Consider the following 14,655-nt stretch of genomic DNA (forward strand, 5'->3'; position numbering starts at 1 on the left):
TAACGCCATCGACTGGACTCCCCACGTGGGTGGCGCCTGCGGCCTGCTTGAACTGTCCGAGCCTAGGGCCGGGTCGCTGCACGGAGCCGGACGACGACGGGGCCCGGGAGTGACTCTATCGCTCACTGGTGGCGGAGGCTCGGAGGACCGAGGCGGCAGATCGCTGGCCCCCTGGAACTCCCGTCTGGGATACGGGAGACGCTCACAGTCGAGTGCCTGAGGGCGGGGAACCTGGAAACGGCTGGAGGCGAAGGAAGGAACCGAGTGCCTGGCCCGCCGGCAGACCCCGCTGCTTCCTTGGCCACGTGGAGCCGACACAGGGCGTCATGTCTACAGTGCAACGCAAACGAAACCAGGGGAAGGACAAGGCCTCCCAACAACCGGCCTCCCCTGGAGCTAGTGGGTCATCAAGGCAATCTGATGAAGACGCTCCGGTGACGAAGGCCTTCATGTCGGAGCTGTTTGCCTCCATCAAGGAGGACATATCGGAACTCAGGTCGCAGCTCGCCTCCGACTTGCGGGAGGTGCGAAGGGACGTGGACGGCATAGGTGAGAGGGTGGCGACCCTGGAGGACAGGGACCTGAGCGTGGCCACAGATGTTCATATGCTCCAGCAAGACATTATCCGCCTCACCGAGCAGAATTTGGACCTCCAACTGCATACGGAAGACCTTGAAAACCGCTCCCGTAGGAACAACATCCGTATACGGGCGGTGCCCTGGGACGGTGAGGCGGGAGACCTCCGGGGATACGTACAGGAGCTGTTCCTCCAGGTCCTAGATGAGGAGGACACAACGGAGATACGGATGGACAGAGTGCACCGGGTGGGCTTGCCGCGGCGAGGGGGGGGTCCTCCCCCCGACATACTGGTGTGCGTCCACGATTTTCAACTCAAGGAGAGGATACTACGGAAGGCCAGGACCATCGACTCACTGCAATTCCGTGGCCATAGACCCCAGCTGTTCCAGGACTTGGCGGCCTCTACCTTACAAAAACGAAGGGACTTCCGTCCTATCACAGCATTCCTGAAAGAGAGGGGGATCGCCTACTCTTGGGGGCACCCTTTCAGAATAATTTTCAGATGGCAGAACCGCCTGGCCCAAGTACGCACACTTCAGGCGGCAAAAGAGCTTCTGGGATTGGCGGATGTTCCATCATCACAGGCCACGGCGGCCTCCCCATCTCGGCGGCGCCGCCGATCGAACTCTTGGCACAGGGTAGGGCGCTCCCCCGCCGGATCCCCTGCAAGACAACGTCCGGACCTCTCTACCAGCCTGCAGGAACGAGGGGCAGCGGTCGCTTCGGTGGCCTCGGCCACGTTGGCTGCTTCACAGCTCAGCTCTGGGGCGGCGTGATCCCCAAATGGCGGATTGGCGCCGGGAAGGCTCGGGCCTTCTGATCGAGGGTGTGCAAGTACTCTGGTGGAGACGACCTTGATTACGGCCAAGGGGAATAGTGGCTTCATTCCTCTGGCCTGTCACTCGATTGGGGGCTTCCTACGGACTTCGGCCTACCGATCCTGTTGAGTATGGTTTTTGCACTTTTTTCCCCATTTTTGTACAATGTTCTGTGTTGGTTCGGGGGGGTTTTGGTTGGGGGACTGTTGGGGAGGGGGAGGGGGGGCCGTGACGGCAGGCCTTTGGGGATGAATGTAGAGACTGAGTGGTGGACTGCGCGCCATGCTGTAGAGGGGCTGAGCCTACGACTGTTCTGGGAGCGTTTGGGGGCACGTGGTTGGGGGGAGGGGTGGAAGGAGGGTTGGGCGCCATTTGTATTTCTGATAGCAAGGTCTTTGGGAGGTGTCTCTTATGCCGATTAGTATAGGCACTTGGAATGTCAAGGGCTTGAATTCCCCTCAGAAGAGACAGAAGGTCCTGAAATACCTTGTAGACCATCACCTTGATGTGGTGGGGCTTCAGGAAACCCATTTAGCTCGAAAGGATGAAATGCGGCTCCGACACAGGGCGTACCCCATTGTGTACAGGTCCTCAGCTGTCACGAAGCATCGGGGAGTGGCGTTAATGTTTAAGGCAGCGTTGCATTTTCAGCCTGTGGGGGTCCGCACCGATAGAGAAGGACGGTGGTTGATGGTCAAGGGGCACATACAGGGCAGGTTGTGTACGTTTGTGGTGCTCTACTTGCCTAATTCGGGCCAAAATAAGTACTTGCAGGAGCTGCTGGAGAAGGTGGGGGACTTTGCGGAAGGACTTGTATTCATGTTGGGTGATTATAACTTGGTCTGGGATGGGGAGATGGACAGCTCGGGGGGTCGGAGGGCGGACACGGGGGTTTTCTCGGGGAGTACACAGAGAGGGGTGAAGGAGATGGGGCTGGTGGATGGTTGGAGGTTTTTTCACCCTGCTGTGAAGGACTATACGTTCTTTTCCCATGTGCACCACTCCTACTCCCGCCTGGACTACATCTTCCTCAGCCAGTCCCTTAGAGGGAACATCTTAGATGCCGCCATTCTCCCGATTTCTGTCTCGGATCACAGTCTTCTAGTGCTCACGCTTCGGTGGTCGCCGCCGGACACCGCGAACCGGAAATGGTACTTCCCGGCCTCGGTGGTCCGAGACGAGGTATCCCATCAGGCCTTGCGTCAGGCCATCCGGGACTTTTTTGATAGCAACCCCCCCTCGGACACGTCCCTAATGACTACCTGGGACGCCTTTAAGGCGACGATCAGGGGGACGTGCCTGGGCCTCAACTCGCAATTGAACACCTTACGTAGGAAGGAGAGGGAAGCGCTGGAGGCAGAGGTGCTCGCGCTTGAGAGGGAACACAAAGCTAATCCCTCGAGGGTGACCCTGCGTCCCCTAATGGCAGTACGGGGCAAGTTGAAGTCTCACTACGCGAATAGGGCTGAACTCACACTGTTGCGGCTGGGCCGGCTCTCCTACTCTGGGGGCAACAAGATTGGTAGACACCTTGCCCGGCAATTGAAGGATAAGAGGGAGCGGGAATACGTAGGTGGGATTAGAGACTTAGCAGGAGTGCTCCAGCACGATGACGGGGCGAAAGCTGATGTCTTTGGCCGCTTCTACGCCGCGTTGTACGCGGGGGAAGAGTTGGATGCGGCTAATCAACGTGCATTTTTGCAGCGCTTATCGCTTCCGCAGGTGCCAGGGGCCTGGAATGACTTACTTGAGGCTCCGATTACAAGGGAGGAGGTTCTCGCGGCTATTAAAAACCTGAAACTACACAAAGCCCCGGCCCCGACGGGTTCACCGCTGTCTTTTACCAGACCTATGCGACTGAGGTGTGTGACTTCCTGGTCGCCCTCTTTAACGACATGGCTGGACCTGGGGTGAATTCTGGGACCCTGGCGGAAGCAGTGATCACGGTCCTGCCGAAGCCGGGGAAGGACCCGGAATGGTGTGCCTCATACCGCCCTATAGCCTTACTCAACATCGACGCCAAGGTCTACTCGGCTATATTAGCGAGCCGCCTGCAAGACCTGCTGCCGTCGATTATCCATGCGGACCAATCGGGCTTCATCAAAGGCCGCCAGACGCATGATAACACCCGGAGGGTCATCCACCTTATAGAGAAGGCGGACAGGTTCCGCATCCCGGCGGTCTTGGTGGGGCTGGATGCGGAGAAGGCTTTCGACCGCGTTGACTGGGGCTTTCTCTTCCACACGTTACGGGCGTTTGGGTTTTCCGATCGCTTCGTCGCGATGGTAAGAGCTAACTTCTGCAGCCCGCGTTCACGGGTGGCGGTGAACGGCCACTTGTCGTCCTTCTTCCAACACTCGCGGGGCACTAGGCAGGGATGTCCCCTCTCGCCCTTGCTGTTTGCACTCAGCATTGAACCTCTGGCGCTGGCAGTTCGGGAGCATGAGGGGGTGAAGGGCATCCCGTTCACTGGGGAACAGCACAAGATCACCCTGTTTGCAGATGATGTCCTCTTGTCGTTGGCCGACCCCGCTAACTCCCTTCCGTGTGTACGTGATATATTGCTGGAATTTGAGGCGGTGGCCGGCTTCAAGGTCAACTATGGCAAATCGCATGTCCTGAATCTGACCCTATCTCAGGCCGAGGTGGCACGGGTGAAGGCGACGACACCGTTGGCCTGGGCCACGGGGTCCCTGCTATATCTCGGGGTACTCCTCACCCCGACAGTGGGCGGTCTCTTTGCGGCCAATTTCCCGCCCCTCATGGCCAGAACACGCGTGGAACTGGAGAAATGGAAGCCTAGATTCCTGTCCTGGCTGGGACGGGTGCATGCTATCAAAATGGTCCTTCTCCCCAAATATCTATACCTGTTCCAAGCCTTGCCTATTCCACTGCCCTCTACCTTTTTTAGCCACCTCAAATCGATGATGTTGAAATTTGTCTGGCAAGGCGGTCGGGCGCGGCTTTCATTTACACTCCTGCGGCGCCTGCGAAACGACGGAGGGGTAGGCCTTCCGGACTTCCACCTCTACTACAAGGCGGCCCAACTTAGAGTTATGGTGGAGTGGTCGCAGCAGTTCTCTGACAAACACTGGCTGCACATGGACCGGAGTGTGGCAGGCCGGTCCATCTGGGACCTAGCGTGGAAGCCGAAGCGAGACCGCCCGGTAAACGCGTACATTAGTACCCCCACGGGGACTACGCTGAAAGTTTGGGACACACTGGCCAGTGACGAGAGATGGACGACCTTCCCATCCCCGTTCACCCCTTTGCATTTTAATCCAGAGTTTTCCCCGGCGCTCACCGAGGGCCCCTTTGACGTTTGGAGGGAGGGGGGATGCCGGGCATTACTTCACTTGTTCCATGGCCCCGAACCCTTGACGTTCGAGAACTGCATGCGGGACTATCAAGTGCCGCCGGGGGAAAGGTACCGGCATTTACAACTGCTACACTGGGCCACTTTGCCCGCGGTGCGAGAAGCGGCGACAAGACCTTTATCCGACTTTGAGGCCTTTCTCCTGAAGACCTCGGCCATGAAGGGGGCTATCTCCTTTTTATATCGGCTGCTGCTCCGCTCGGCCCTTTCCCCTAGACCGCGTTACATGGAGCAATGGGAGGAGATGGTGGGGAGGGATATCACTGACGGAGAATGGTCGGCGCTTTGGAAGGACATGACGCAGTTTAACCACTCCATACTCTTGAGGGAAGCACATTACAAAACTCTAACGCAATGGTACATGGTTCCGGCTCGACTTCATCGCATTTTCCCGGCGGCCACGGACAGGTGTTGGAGGGGTTGTGGCCTTTTGGGGGATTTCCGCCACGTCTGGTGGGATTGCCCGATCATTAAGCCCTTCTGGGCCGAGATCTTATCGCATATTAAAGACATTTTGCAGTACCCTATCGATGACTCCCCCGAATTCGTTTTGCTGGGTTTGAGAGATCCCGGCCTGGAACACCAATCGCGAGCCGACAAAAAGATCTTATGGCTGTGCCTCGGCGCGGCCAAGCTCACGCTGGCCTCTGCCTGGAAACGTAAGGAGGCCCCGGCGGTTTCCCTTTGGCACTCCAGACTGTGGAGACTTCTGAGTCTTGAGAGAATGGCGGACATATTTATAGGCAAATATAAAAACTTCAAGCACGTGTGGGGCCCCTTGGTGCCCTTTCTTTCTGCTGGCTTGCCTTCGGCTGTTTGCCCGGCGTCATTGAGGAACTTGCACTTGTTTCAACTCTAGAGTGTGCTTGGTGTATGCATGAGATTTGCGAGCGGCGCCGTCACGGGGGGGGGGAGGGGGGAGTTTTGTTTTTGGGGGGAGGGTAGGGTGTCGCATTGGGACAGTTACTTCACCGAGATGAGGCATACTTGATCGCTGGAGAACTCCTGGACTAATTGCTGGCTGCACTATTTGAGCTACCCCTCGGCGGGGGATTGCTGCGGGACTGCCGACTTTACCAGCACTGAAGACTTTGTTGCTTTAATGCCCTGCCTCATCTTCCTTTTCAGCCTTCCCACTGTGTGGGACCTTCCATGCGACCACTGTGATGTCTTTTGTTAATTGTTATTTTTTCTCTGTATGCAAAATAAAAATTTTACAAAAAAAGTACTCCCATAAAGTGATATGCCCACCGGCTGAAATTTATAAAATACAAGCAAGGGGAGCATCTCTCTATGGTGCTGAACTCTGGGGACATTGTTCATCCCATTCACTTAAGGTAACTAAGAATACCTTTCTGAGACAGTTGTTAGGGCTGCCAAAGGAGCACGCCCCTAACTCCGCTTAGGATGGACCTTGCTATCAGTCCCATTTCTGACATCATTGCCTCTCGCCCTCTCCTTTTCTGGCACCGTATATGGAGCACGCCAGAGCTAATCAACCATAGGGAGGAGCTGAAGGATGTAATGTGTAAACTGGGGGCTAAAAACTTACCTTGGTTATCTTATGTGAGGAGTCTGTGCTTTTCTCTAGGGTATGGTAATTTATGGTTGAGCCCAGAGGACTCTTGTCCCAGTACTCCGAAAAAAGCCTTAGTCACAGCTATGAAGGAATTCAAACTTGCTACTTAGTTAAGAGCACAATCTCATGCTCCTTGACAGCAAGGTTTCTCGATGTCAAGCAGCAGTACAAATTGGAAAAGACCTTGGATAACATCCAACCTTTTTTGGCAAAACAATTATTTATCCAATTTAGATTTGGAACCCACCATTAGGTGCATTTACAAATAAATGGAAGTGTTCAGCCCAATCTCTTTGCCCTGGTTGTGCTGTAGCGGAGGAGACAGAACTACATGTAATACTTTTCTGTCCTGCTTACCATGGGTCTAGATCGAAGTAGGTCTACCAGCTGTGTAGAAATCTAGGGCTAAGTAATTACCAGGTGGCCATAGCGGGCACCGGGCAATCCCCCGGTGCGCCGCACGGGTGGGGGCCGGTTTTTGGCCCTTGGGGGCCGTTTTTATTACAGGGCCGTTTGTTATGTTATGTGGGGGGTTTTCTATAGCGCTCGGCTACTCATGGAGAGTGTCCCGGCGCTTTAGATCCATCACTAGACAGCGGTGTGGGAGGGCCGGATAACTTTATTGGGTGAACAACCAGGTCTTTAAAAACTTCATAGCTGCAAAATCGGCCCTGTACCAAAATCGGCCGAAAACCGGTCCCGGCAAACAGCTCAGCGGCACCTCCAACCCCCACTGAATGGGGAGGGAGGGCCGGCCGGCCGAGCACTTTGCCGTGGCCGGTTTTGGTTCCCAGTCCGGCCCTGGTAATTACCATGAGGTTTTTAGGCTACACAAATATGAAACCTCACCACTCTTTGTAGTCACATCCTCAAAATTCTTATTCGCAATGTGGTGTACCCGTAGAGGAATTCTAAAGGGAAAATAGCAGGGTAATAGATGATATTCCTGTTTGTACTAGCTTTATATTCCCTTTGCTGCTATGTAACACTATAGTGAATGAGATGATAATAACTATCCTCTTCTATTTTTTAGTTTGTAAGTTTTTAGCCTCATTTCTCTAATCTATTTATTTTTAGGTTTCGGCTACCGTCGCACTGCGTAAGCAGTGGGTGGAGCCGAAATCTTATGTGTGTAGTATGGAGGCCTGAACACGCCCCTCTTCTCCATTGGCTGGCCTCGTAAATGCTGGCCAGCCATTGGAGGAGAGGAGCGTCACTCAGTTCAGGGCCCGCCTTGTCGCGATTCGGGGGCGTTTCTGGGTCTTTCTTTAAGTCCCGCCCTCTCCTCTTCCCATTGGCTGGAATTTTACCTTCCAGCCAATGGGAAGAGGAGAGAACGAAAACACGCCCCCCAATCACGAAAATGGCAGTGGTTTCTCCGAGGCATTTCTGCCTCGCCTCGGAGAAATGTGGTCGTGTGGAGGGCTCCTCTCTTGTCAAAGTTTCCTCAGCTGATACGAACAGCTGTCGCTTAGTCTGCTCTCCTCCAACTGCTGACACCTGCGAGAAAAAAGAACTGCGCCACGGGCTTCCGACTCACAAGCACCACCGCCTGCAATGTCACGTTGCGTTTTGTGACGAACAAATACTTCTTCTTTGTATGGCTGCTCTGCTCGGGCAGCAGTCCCAAGTTAATATTTCGGTGTTTTTTTGGTTTCTGTTCCCCAGGCTCTTACGCTGCCCGTTTTTGACGTCAGGCTGTAGCGCTAGGAAACCTTTAGTAACCGGCCACCGACGGAGCAGACCGCACCCAGGCGCCCGCGTTCACTTCCTGGTGTGCGCGAGCCTAATCCTCTGCGGCAATCATGGAAGGTGCACGGCGTAATCCAGGCTGCGCCGCCTTCTTCAGGCATCCGGTCGCCGCAGCATATCCTGAGTGCCGCTCAACAGCAGCTGGAGGATCGAGCTGACGAGGAGCAGGCGGGATTCCCTCAGCCGTCCAGCGAGGACTCCCAACAGAAAGCGGTGCCGGAGTTGTCCTGTGACGAGCGTGGCGACGAGGAGCAGCTGCAGCACTTGCTGGGCGCTGTCCCCCAAACCAGCCGCGCCTGCCCGGCCTACCCCCTCCTCAGCCTCATCCGCTGCTCATAAATGGCATCGCCGGGCCCCTGCACCCCGTGCCCCTGCAGCCTCCTGCCGCTGGCCTGCTCAGGGGCATGGCTGCAGTGAACATGATGAACAACCTCCCTGGAGCTGTGCACGTAGCCCCCCATCCGGCCTCCGGGGGCTCCATCGCACAGGTGGCGCAGGCTGCGGTGGCGGCGGCCGCGCTGGGGTCGGCCGTGAGGCAGCCGCAAACTTAGCCCCCTCCCCCCGCAGCTCCCGCCACTGCGGCGGCCACATCACAGTTCCGGGTGGTGAAACTGGACTATAGCTCTTAGCCCTTCCGCAAGGGCCGCTGGACTTGCACTGAGTACTACGAGCGGGAGCAGCCTGTGGAGGCCCCTCACAGGGTGGTGGAGAGTGTCAGGCAGGCGGCTGAGGAGAGGGAAAGCACCAGCGAGAGCTCCGCCAGCAGCACTCTGAGCCACTATACGGAGTGCGCAGGCCTCGGTCTGCAGCAGGGGTACTCGGAGCCCGGGGCTCAGAGTGCCACCTTGCCAGCACAATCGCACCCGCCTGAAGGCGGCTATGGACAGCAAAAGCCGGGCTACCAACCTCCATTGAACCCTTCGGCTGGTCATAGTATGGGGGCCGTGCCTTCAGTGCACCAACAACCCCCCTATTCACAGCCTGTACAGACTCTGCCCCATCAGCTCCACTATGCAGCCCAGCAGCAGATTCCCTCCGCCCTCCTCGCCATGCCGGCTGCTCCGAGAACTGTTACAGGGAGCGTGGCTGATTACTTGCAGCACCCCCATAAGCTGCAGACCTTGGTAGTGCCAGGACAGCCAGGGCTCCCGGGCATAATCTTTCGGCACACATGCAATCCACAGCCGCAGAAGCACAATCCACGGCCTCTGCTATGACTGCTGCACATGCACCCACGATGATGCCCACATCAGTGGCCACCAGTCAGAATGTGCCCCAGCAAATAAATCTCCCCCTTGCAAAGTCTGTCAGTCACAGCATGGGTCAATCCTTCAATCTGCCCACTGCGTCGCAGTCCAGTCATAATGTGGCAGTGGGTCAGCACTTGAATCTGCCCTCCACGGCGCAGCAAGCACCAGCAGCTATTAACCAAGGAATGCCCTCCGTCATGCAGCAGAGTGCCCCCACTCTAACCGCACCTCTCCTGCAGCTGCTTCAGCCCCAAGGGGTGCCGATGGGCCCGCGGAGCCTTCCTCAGCAACTGGTCATGGCAGCGCAGAAGGCCCCCGTTCCCGCAAAACCCCAGGCTCAAGGATTGGAACCCGTGCTTCAAGGAATGAGTAATCAGCAGATCCCGGCTGTCAGCCCAATTCCCCCTGCCTCAGCCGCTGTTAGCCAGATCAGCTTGACAGCTTCTGCTGGTCTGGGCCCCGCATCTGTCATGTCCCAGCCCCCCACTGTACACAACAGGGCTCAGGGTGTTGCTCACTATCCTGCCAGTGTACCGGTGTCTCAGCACATGCCACACCAGATACCTCTAAGTTCTGCTCAAATCTTTGCGCCCTCGCTCATCCAGTCAGTGGCAAATCAGATCCCAGATGCAAGGCGTCTCATGGAGCACTCGGTCGCCGGTTTGCCGCAGTCCATCATCGCTGAAGGCATTTCAGGAATAGGTCGTTCAACTTCTTTGGAAGGGAGTGGTGGCAGTCTAGCGGGTCCTGGTCAGCTTCTTCCCTTGAAGTCCTTACCTCTGGTCGATGGCGAGGATGACCGGTAAGGTCATGTGATGGCCTTGGTGTACCCTCTACCCTCTACCCTTTCACAATTTGGTTGACTCGGTGATGGCGTGTCCTGTGACTTCGAAAACACTCTCTAGTACTCTCCTTTTGTGCCTTCTGTTTTGTGCTTACAGTATTGGGGGTAATTGTGCATCTTGCTGTGCATCTTGCTATGCATCATGGTTTTTAATTTTGTAGATCTGAACCCTAATTTAATACTACTATGTTAAAAAAGATTTATACATCGGTTAACTTTGGACGGCACTTTTTGGATGTCCTTAACTCCACTTAAACTGCTTTTAGAAACCGTGTGTCTTAAAGCACACGTTTCCGTAACTGCTAGGTACTACTGTGTGTTTGTGATTCGACACAAACTTCCAGAAGTAAAGTGCAATTTCTCTTCGACGAATTCCAGGTATTTCAAGCCGGGTCAAGAGTGTCTGAGATGGTAGGGTACAGCTGCCTGTTGTTTGCCCATGAGTCTGTTTTTTCTCCTGAACCTTTTCCTAGTTATTCATTTCTGTACAGGATATGAATCAATGTATTTTCTACAAGGCGTACCTCCAGTTCCCCACCAGCCCAGCTCTCATTCATGAACTCAGAACGGTACTTTTATCTCCTCATCCGCTCCTCACTGCCTCCCCCCCCACCCACCCTCACCTCCACCCCTCATATCTCATCACAGCACCCGCTCTTTCACCCTCTTTCAGATTTCTCCTTTCGCCTCCACCTGCTCCCTCTGCCATCTCTCCTCAGAGTGCACGCATCCCTCCTCACCTCCGGTTTCTGGAGTTCCCCTGTTCTCTACTTGTCCCCAGCCCTCTCCCCCATCTTCCTTCCCTCTGATCTCGCTTCTCCACACTCTTATCCTCTCCCTGCTCCCCTGGATGTATTCCTCTCTCCTGGTGTCGCTGCTGTTTCTTCTCCCTCGCACCCCTTTGTTCTTTCCCTCTCTTCAGTCCTATCTCCGTTCTTTCTCCTAAACTCGCCTCCACCCCCTCTATATATTCTGCTCTGTCTGTACCCTTGCCCCTTCCATCTCCCCATCGCTTTCTCATGCCCCTCCGTCTGCCTTGTACCCATCACTCAAGCCTTCCCTTCCCCTCTTCGCTGCTGCCCTCAGCTCCCCCTCTTCTGTCTCTGTCTGCCCTCTCTTTTGCGGTCAGACCTGTCCCTCTCCGCTCACTTCCCCCACCCCCCCCCGCTTTTGCACTTTCCCTGCTCCCTCTTTCGCCAACTTCTTTTCTTCTCCTGCTCTATCTCTATCTCTATCTCTATCTCTATCTCTATCTCTATCTCTATCTCTATCTCTATCTCTATCTCTATCTCTCTGTAAAAGACCATGTGATCCCAAGAAATCCAAGAGAGACGAAGTATGGTTAAACTGTGAAGTTTAATCCTCAGGTTACAACCACAGGAGGAGCGCCTCACCAGTCCGAAGTCCGATAGGCAACTGACAAAGCCCATCGAACTCCCGACTGCTGAGGGCTCCTAACAATTCAAAGGAATACATTCTGCAAAGAATACATACTGCAATACATTCTTAAAATGACGACAGTACACAAGAATAGTAATACACTACATTACCTTCCCCCTTTTGCACAAAAAAAAATAAAAAAAATAAACAAAACTTATTAAGAAATAAACTCATTGTATCTAGAGGGAACTTTCCTGACACGACCACTCCGACTACAAGAAGGAATGGAAGCCATTTCAGAATTGCCCAATGGAAGAGAAGAGGAAGAAGAAGAATTAACTCTACTATCCAGTTGCAACCAATGCATCCAATCACACCCTTCCTGTACAAGCAAACTTTTCTTCTCTCTAATAAGAGCAGCTTGACCCTCAGACAATCTTACCACCTGTCTAACGTTCCACCAACCTTTCTCCCCCAAATACACAGCATTCTTACTAACTTTAGAAATCTGAACAGGACTTGTAAAAATTGAATTACCTTTAGAAACCTTATAAGGTTTCTTGATCATAACCCAGTCTCCAACAGCAAAATGCACATCCTTCACGTTCTTAACTTTGTCAAAATTTGCCTTCATCATTTCCTGTTTTCGCTTAACTGTCGAATCAAGTCCTTCCTGAGTCTCCTTAGCAAGAGCTGGACCCTTATTACGAAGCCAAGAAGGAAACAAAGGAGAATGAACTTTCCTCCCCCTTAACAATTCAAATGGAGACACCTGGGTCGTACAATGAGGTGAAATATGATAATTCCACACCTTTTTTTCCCAAAAATTTCCCACGTCCAAACCAGAGGCTATCGCAGTCTGAATACCTTCTTTCAATATCTTGTTTCCACGCTCCACCAAGCCATTTGAAGACTGAGAATAAAGCGTCACTTTCAACTATTTAATATCGTGCACCTCCAAAAACTTGCGCATTTTATCTGACACAAAGTGTGTACCATTATCAGTTACCAAAAGTTGAGGCGCCCCTTCCAACAAAAATACCCTTTCCAAAAATGAAATGGTATTATCAGAATTCGGAGACTCAACAAATCTATAATACATCCATTTTGAAAAGTAATCAATGGCTAAAATTAGAAACCTCTTCCCTTCAGGCAGAACATTATAAGGACCAGAGAAATCCAGACCTACCTTCTCCCAAGCACTCCCAAGGAACTGAACAGGTCGAAGAGGGGCATCCTGCGTTTTCCAATGCTTATCAGAAAGTAAACACTCTTTACAATTATTAACTAAAGCCCTTACCTGAGCATCAATACCAGGCCACCAGTAATGTGACTTAATTATCATACTAGTTTTCGTCACTCCTAAATGGCCAACGTGAGCAAATTTCACAATCACATTTCTCAAACTACTAGGAGGGACAAATCTATCACCCCTCAGTAAAATACCATCTTTCACAGAAAGTTCCTCTGCAACCTTAGAGAAACACTTAAGGTCACCAGATACATTTCTTGAATCAGGCCATACCCCAGAAGCAAATTCTAAAGCTTGAGATAAAACTGTATCCTTCAAACAAGCATTTTTCCACTCATCTTCCGAAAAAACAGAATTCCAATCCTCAATGGCATCCACCACAGATACACATTCCACGTCCTCTTCAACCAAATCTTCCTCATCATCCTTGTCCATCAACATCCTGGAGAAACAATCTGCCCTAAAGTTCTTGCCACCCGCAATATGCCTTAACTCGAAATTAAATTCCTGAAGTTTGGAGACAAGCCTGGTCGACCTAGGTGACACACTATTTGTTCCAGTAACCTTGGAAAAAATAAAAGAAAGTGGTTTATGATCCGAAAGCATAATAAATTTCCTCCCCCAGATGGACATTTTGAACTTTTGAGCCGCCCACACACAGGCTAGTGCCTCCCTTTCAATCGTACTATAGTGTTTCTCAAACTCCTTCAATGACCTAGAGGCAAAAGCCACCGTATGCTCTTTACCATCTACTTGTTGACTTAAAACCGCCCCCAAGCCTTTCATGCTCGCATCCACAGAGATAATACATGTACAATCATCCCTAAACGCCTGAAGTGCCTGCGCCGAAACAATCAATTCCTTGACCTTAATAAAAGATTCATCCAACTCCTTAGACCAGACAAATTTCTGACCTTTCTTGAGTAACAACCGCAGAGGTTCCACAGTTTGAGCATAGTTAACAACAAATCTAGCATAATATTCGGCCAGACCTAAAAATGAACGGAGAGCATCTTTATCCCCTGGTGGTTTTGCTTCTTTCAAGGCCCTAACCACGGAAAATTTTGGTCTAATACCGGATTCCGAAACGGTATGACCCAAATACTCCAATTCAGGCACTCCAAATTTACATTTGTCCTCCCTCACGGTCATCCCTCTTGTCCCTAGAATTGAAAGAACCTTCCTCAGTAAAACATTGTGTTCATCCATTGTCTGGGCGAAAATCAAAATGTCATCCAAATAAGCTTGTACCCGCACAAGGTCTTTGAATAAGGAGTCCATTAGCCTTTGAAAGACGCTGGCCACCGATGCCAACCCAAACGGAAGCCTCAAAAATTTAAAGGCACCGAATGGGGTGACAAAGGTAACAAAGGTAGTCACCTCCTGAGACTCCCTAGCCAAAGGCACCTGGTGGTAGGCCGATTTCAAGTCCAACAGTGAAAACCACTTAGCCCCACCTAAATTTGCCAACAATTCATGAATCTTAGGTAGTGGGTGACAGTCTACTTTTATATTTTTATTAAGACCGCTGAGATCCGCACATAGCCTAATCTCATTGTTCTTTTTTTCGGGAAACGACAATGGGGGCGACCCATTGGGAGGATTCAGAAGGCTCAATAATTGCATCTTTGCATAAATCTTCTAACATTTTCTTTAGTTCTGCTCTGACACTCAAAGGAACCGGACGAACCTTATGAGAAACTGGAGTTGCCCCTGGAATTAGTCTAATTTTGTGTTCAGCTCCCTTGACTAAACCAATCTTATCACTGAAAACATTCATAAAATCATTACGCAGATCAGATCGCTCTATCTTGGCCCCCCTCCA

General features: G+C 52.4%; 1 protein-coding gene and 1 pseudogene across 1 annotated transcript in view; both read left to right on the forward strand.

The window, feature by feature from the left end:
* Positions 1 to 10,160, forward strand: part of LOC147698989 (TSC22 domain family protein 1-like) — a 51,784-nt pseudogene extending 41,624 nt beyond the window's left edge.
* The window catches only part of ATP6V1A (ATPase H+ transporting V1 subunit A), a 328,148-nt gene that overhangs the window by 36,661 nt on the left and 276,832 nt on the right, over positions 1 to 14,655 (forward strand). The gene's annotated exons all lie outside the window — the stretch shown is intronic.

Source organism: Lissotriton vulgaris, chromosome 8 (genome assembly GCF_964263255.1).
Source record: "Lissotriton vulgaris chromosome 8, aLisVul1.2, whole genome shotgun sequence".
NCBI lineage: Eukaryota > Metazoa > Chordata > Amphibia > Caudata > Salamandridae > Lissotriton > Lissotriton vulgaris.